This window comes from Telopea speciosissima, chromosome 3 (genome assembly GCF_018873765.1).
Source record: "Telopea speciosissima isolate NSW1024214 ecotype Mountain lineage chromosome 3, Tspe_v1, whole genome shotgun sequence".
NCBI lineage: Eukaryota > Viridiplantae > Streptophyta > Magnoliopsida > Proteales > Proteaceae > Telopea > Telopea speciosissima.
In genome coordinates this window covers 13,650,900-13,657,165 of record NC_057918.1, presented here as the reverse complement: position 1 = coordinate 13,657,165, position 6,266 = coordinate 13,650,900, and positions in this window count along the sequence as shown.

The following is a 6,266-nucleotide window of genomic DNA, read 5'->3' as shown; positions in this document are numbered from 1 at the left end:
TTCAGGTTAGGCACCAGAGAAAGTGTTAGGTATCTTGATCTATCCAATTAAATCAATCATCCCATTTTTTTGATATTTTATTACATAATGAATATCCTTAAACTACAACACATCATGCTCGGAGCCTGGAATCTTCAAAAATAATATACAAAGTAAAATATAAGAAAGGGAGAGAGAATGTTGTTTGGTTGCGTGGTCCATATGCCAACATGGGGGCCAATGGGAGAGCACACCCAGACATTCATGGGGGTGGGGTGGTCATTTCAGCAATCCTATGTCTAAGTGTAGCCGTGTAGGGTCGTGCGATCAAGCAATGTTCTTTTTCCCTATAAAGAAATAAAATAAAAGGGAAATTAAGACTTACCCATATATATATTTTTATTTTGGTAAAGAGGGTATTTATTGAGGGGGGGGGAGTATGTACAACTAGTGACTTCACTCGCACAAAGCTCGTGAAGCCACTGAATGGAATGTGGCCAATCCGTCACACACACAAGACTTACCCATATGCATACATTACAAAACAAGTGTTAGTATACAAGACTATGGATCTAGCTCCTTTCAAGGGAACCCAGCGCCCAGGGAGTGACCAGTGGGGCAGCCAACGACTGGGCTATGCCGCACACATCCAGGGCGTTGGGCTCCATAGAGAGGAGCTCGATGCCTAAACTATCTTCCCTTTTAATCAAATAAAGAGTTATAAATATCATTAAAAAAAAAAACTGATCAAGCTTAAACAATATTTACTAAGATCAAAATGATCCAAAAAAATAAATTGAAAATTAAAAGAAGATATTATGCTTAAATAATGAAAATGCCCATAATGATGCATCCTATTCTAAATTGCAAAATAAATGCATAAAATACGTAAAAGTAAAAATTCTAAACTAATGGATGGCCAAAAAAAAACCCTAATACATTTTAACTACTTGTGGGCTTGACTCATGCACATACTAATTGCCATAATTTTCATACTAATGGATCGATGTAGATGAGTCTTAGTTCATAGTGAACAAAATCAGAAATCAGGTGAATAATTGAGGACAAGTAATTGCCTTGAGGACTGAATTTATCTTCACCCACAGTAAAGAAAATCTTTTTTACTATTAGACATGATTATAGGGATGACAAGGATTTCGTACAATTGGGGGGAATTATGACCCTTAATTCTCTTTACTGTGGGTGAAGAAAAACTTTTGCTTTGTTTTTATCACGGATTTGGAATATGGGATAAAGTTTTAGGCACTGGGGGCATAGGGTGCACCCAGATACATGGGGTGGGCGAAATGATCAGACAGCCCCCTGGATTACTCAAACCCCGCCCATATGTTTGGAAGCAACTTGCACCCAGATCCATTCCGATCCTAAAGAGAGAATGTGCGCCCATCAAATATATTCAGTTCATTGCTTTGATCAAGTTCGTGAACATTTTGAAATAAGTTGATTGAGCTTCGAATCAATGCCACACACTGAAATTCTTTTGAATAAAGTGTAGTAGTGAGGCAAAATTTTGTAGAGTATTTGGTATATTTTCCACGTGGTAGCTTTTAGAGTGCTAAAATTTTGTAATTGTTGACATCATTACATAGTTTTTTGAAGAGAGAGAGAGAGCATGGTTTAAGTAATTGGTATCAGCCGATATCGATACCTGACTACAATGATATTGACCAAAACACCCTTTATAATGTGTAATTCCTAAAACTATATAAAAATACTTAAAAAATAATTAATTAATTAAATAACACCTATTATCACAAAAACTACCCAAAAATCATGAATGAATACTATGCCATAATTAACTAAAGTGCCTCTCAAATGCATAAATACTAAAAAAAAAATGAAATCTTATAAGTATCATAAAATTAGAAAATTATGAACATGCTTAAACACTGTCTATTGACATCAAAATATTCTAAAAATAAATAAATTTAAATATCATGAAAATATATCATGCTTAAAATTATGAAAATACCTCTAATGGTGTGTCCTAATCTAAAATAAAATATTAATGCATATAAATACCTAATATAAACTGATGTGAATCCTACAAAAAAAAACACGTAATAAGACCCAAAAAAAATAAAAAATCACCCTATTATTTAAAATAATTTGAAAAAAGTACAAAATACACCTAATGCTAAAAAAGACATGAAAAATATCTAAAAATAAATACGCAATTTTTTTTATTAAAATGGAGACTGACCATGTACTAATATTATCATGTTACTAAAACATGAAATCATAATTAAGTTTAGGGAAGTAGTTTTCTACTCGGGAGTGTGGCCTACGCCAGCACTCCCATGTGTCTATCTCTCTCCTCCTCAAAATAATGGGGTAGAGGTGTCTTTTCCAATAGGTAGGAGAGAGATAGACTCATGGGAGTGTTGGCATAGGCCACATTCCCAAACAGAGAACTTTCTCCCTTAAGTTTAATTTTATGAACTTAAATGTACGGAAAAGCCCTAATGATGAAAACAGTCATATTAAAAAAAAAAAAGAATTATAAAAATTAAAAAAATACTTAAATTCATGGGAAATATGGGATTTAGGACAGAGATGAATATGACCCACATGATGTTAGATAATGAATCGGATCGTGAAGATGAATCAAATAGATACATTGCATAACGAAAAACCTAAACTGGCCATTATGTAATCATGAAAGGAAAATAAAAAATAAATAGTACAAATGATGAATTCATGATAAAAATGTGAAAATATAATATTACTCAATATATGATGTCAAAATTTCAAATCCATAATTAAAATATAATAGAAGTGAAAAAATGGATTTGGCATACCACTGTTGTTAAGGGCTGCAACGATTTTCCCTTTCTAAAAAGTTAGGGAAAGGTACCTAGCATCTTTGTGTCTATATCTCTCCTTCTCACATGAAATGATTTCATTTTCTTTCGATATGCGATATCATTTTGTTGCGCTCCCCCTATGCCGTTTGCTTGTCTAATTCTAGAAATAAAATAAATTTTCGTTAGATTAAGTGGTACTATTTTAAGGGAGAAGGTTCCCCATGCTGTTGGTGTACAAGAAATCTCTAAAGCCGCACCAATGGTTACCCGCAAGATGGTATCATTAATAGGAGTCCACATGATTAAAAACGAGAGAGAAAATAAATAGAAGAGTCCTCTGAAATGACTAATGTGTTTGGTATGCATTCTTGGAATGCATTCTAGGTCGATTTTGCATTATCAGATGATAAAAATAGTTGTTCTAGTTATCTGAGAAGGTGAAATCGACCTAAAATGCATTCCAATAATGCATACTAAACACAACATAAGAGAACACATTATCAAAGTATGAGCAAGTTTATCATCTAGTTTTATCCTTATTATTTAGGGTTTTAAAATACCCTACTCTGATCTAATAAGAAGTTCAAGTGGAGTGGATAAAGATTCTCTCGTCACATGGGTGGAGAGAAACTAATCCTAAAAATATAAATTTATCATAATATTTTTGGTTTTTGTTATGATTTTTGGTTTCTCTGCCAAGAAACTCCAACACTTTTAGGCTTGATGTGTTATGATTTATATTTCAATTTCGGATTGAATTCATGAAATAGCCAACAAATAGATTTTTGGTCAAAAAATTGAAATTGTTTTGGTTGTATCAATGTGTAATATTTCAAGAATTAAAAAAAAAAAAAACCATTTGGTAGTTAAATTTTTTAGAATATATTCTTTATATTTTTTGGGAAAGGTGTGGTGGTGGTAGTGGTGGTAATGTGGCATGGTGGTGGTGAAACCATTAGGAGAAGAATAAGGGTGGTGTTTTATGATTAACATTCAATTACTACTTTGCCCATCAAATTAACCACGTGCTAATTAAAAAACAAGAGTGAAGTAAAATGAAAGAAATTCTGAAACAACTAGTAAAAAATATTAGCAATGAAATTGTCCAAGAGCTTACTGCCTTTACACAGGTCATCGCCTTAACTTGCCGAACATCATAGTGATGACCATGGCCTACCAAGCAGCGCACCCAAACAAGGGTAACTTGCCCTACTGCATGCTCCTCACTAGGCTTTTCGCACACTTCGGAGTGCGATTTGATGGCGAGTTGAGAGGTCCTCCTGACACTCTTTTCGATGCTACGTCCCTAAAGAAGATGGGCATGACCGGTCAAGAAGGTAGCAGAACTCCTCCTCTTTCTTCTAATGTGGAGGAAAGTGATGAAGGTGATCGGGACGACGACAAGGATTACGAGAAGAGCGAGGATGAGGAGGAGGTAGATGAGCAGGAGGGAGCTAATGCTGCAAATGAAGCACTGAGCCTACTACTGAGGTAGCTGCTATAATTACGAGAATGTCAACTATTTAAGGTAAAGTCTGGATCCTGTCGTCCTCCTTCATAACATTATCTATAAATTAAGGGAAATTTACACATACCACTCTTGAGGTTTGATGAAAGAATATTTTTACCCCCCAGTTTTGGAAAATTCTGCATACCCCCCGAGGATTGCAAACAGTAACCAATAAGTCCATTCCATCAGTTCATGACTAACAGTGTTAAAAACATGAGATGAAATGTCAAAATTACCCATTGCCCAAAAAAAAAACAAAAACTGCAACTACTCATCTTCCCCCAAAAAAACCTGCAACTCGTTCACCGGTGCCGATGCCATCCCACTCTTGCCGGATTGGTTCAATTGTCTTTTGTCTCTGAATATCAAACGCCTTTTGACGCTCCGACGAACACCTTGGCTCGAACCGACCTCCTCACCTCCTCGACTCAACCCAATCTCCTAACTACCTTGGCTTGCCTTGACCCTGTCACCATTACTCCACCGCCACAACGGTTTCCTACCCCTTTGCCCCTGTAAAAATAGCCACAACCTTTTACCCTAAAAAAACCCTGCAACTTAGAAGGGGTAGGGAACAGTTGTCGTTAGGTATGTCATATAAAGTGTTACACCAGATCAATTTTTAATGCTTCTTGTGGGAATTGGACGCCTTTCACTGGACTAGAGGGGGCAATTAATTTGCACAAGCCTGAAATCTGGATTCTGGATACATCCCCTTCGAAAAGAAAACAAACTGTCAATGATAGGAATGGTATTCATAAAACAGACCTGTTATCCAAACACTAAATACTGAGGATCATCCATATAGATAATCTATGATCCTAAAGATCTTAAAACAAAATTCTACAAAGTTCACAATTACAAGCATTTACTCGGAAATGCCGCAAGAGGGGGAAAAAATAAAGAAGAGAGAAAAGATAATTCCAATTATTACAACAAAGTATAGGTGTGGCAGTGGCATAGTTCTATAACACCCATTGTTAATATAATCGCTGCATGCATCAGGGTAAGGAGAGAATTTGCCTATTTTGCCTTCTTGATGAGGCTCATGGTCCTGTACTCGGCATCATCTCTGATGAAGCTCCACCAAAGGAAGCTGTTGGGGATGGTGGATGCATGCCAGAGAGCATGTGCATCCAGATATCCCCAATAGGGAGGAAAATCATAGATCTCCAATAACACGGCCAGCCCTCCTCCCATGACAACCACCCAGAGCTTCCGCCGTGAGGAATGACGTGTGATGCCAGCCCAGACTGCCCACAGTAGAAGCTGAGCTATACCCATTACACCGCAGACCTTCATGTTCCATCCTGCAAGATTACCAGAAATGGTCAAATGCCTACTTACAGTACAGCATAAAAACCTAATCTACCCGCCTCAGCTTTGGAAAATATCCTTTGCCCCAATCGATTTGGGGAAGATGAGTTGAGGAGGTGAGGAGGTGAGGAGGTCGGTTCGAGCCAAGGTATTCGTCAGAGCGTCAAACGGCGTTTGATATTCAGAGACAAAAGACAACTGAACCAATCCGGCAAGAGTGGGATGGCATCGGCGCCTGTGAACGAGTTGCAGGTTTTTTTGGGGAAGATGAGAAGTGGCAGTTTTTTTTTTTTTTGGCAAAGATAATTTTGACATTTCATCTCATGTTTTTAACACTGTTAGTCATGAATTGACGGAATGGACTTATTTGTTATTATTTGCAAATCTCAAGGGATACGTAGAATTTTTCAAAATTGGGGGTAAAAATATCCTTTTGTCAAATCTCAAGGGTGATTTGTGTAAATTTCCCATAAATGAACCATGTGCTAATTTTATTCCACTTGATTTCTAGTTCAGTGAAATGAGGTGTAGAAATCAAATAAAATAATTTTTGAAATAGAAATCACCTCTAGAATGGAAATAGAAATCATACCAAATCAGGCCTACAACCCAATAGTCTCTTTGTCCGCAGG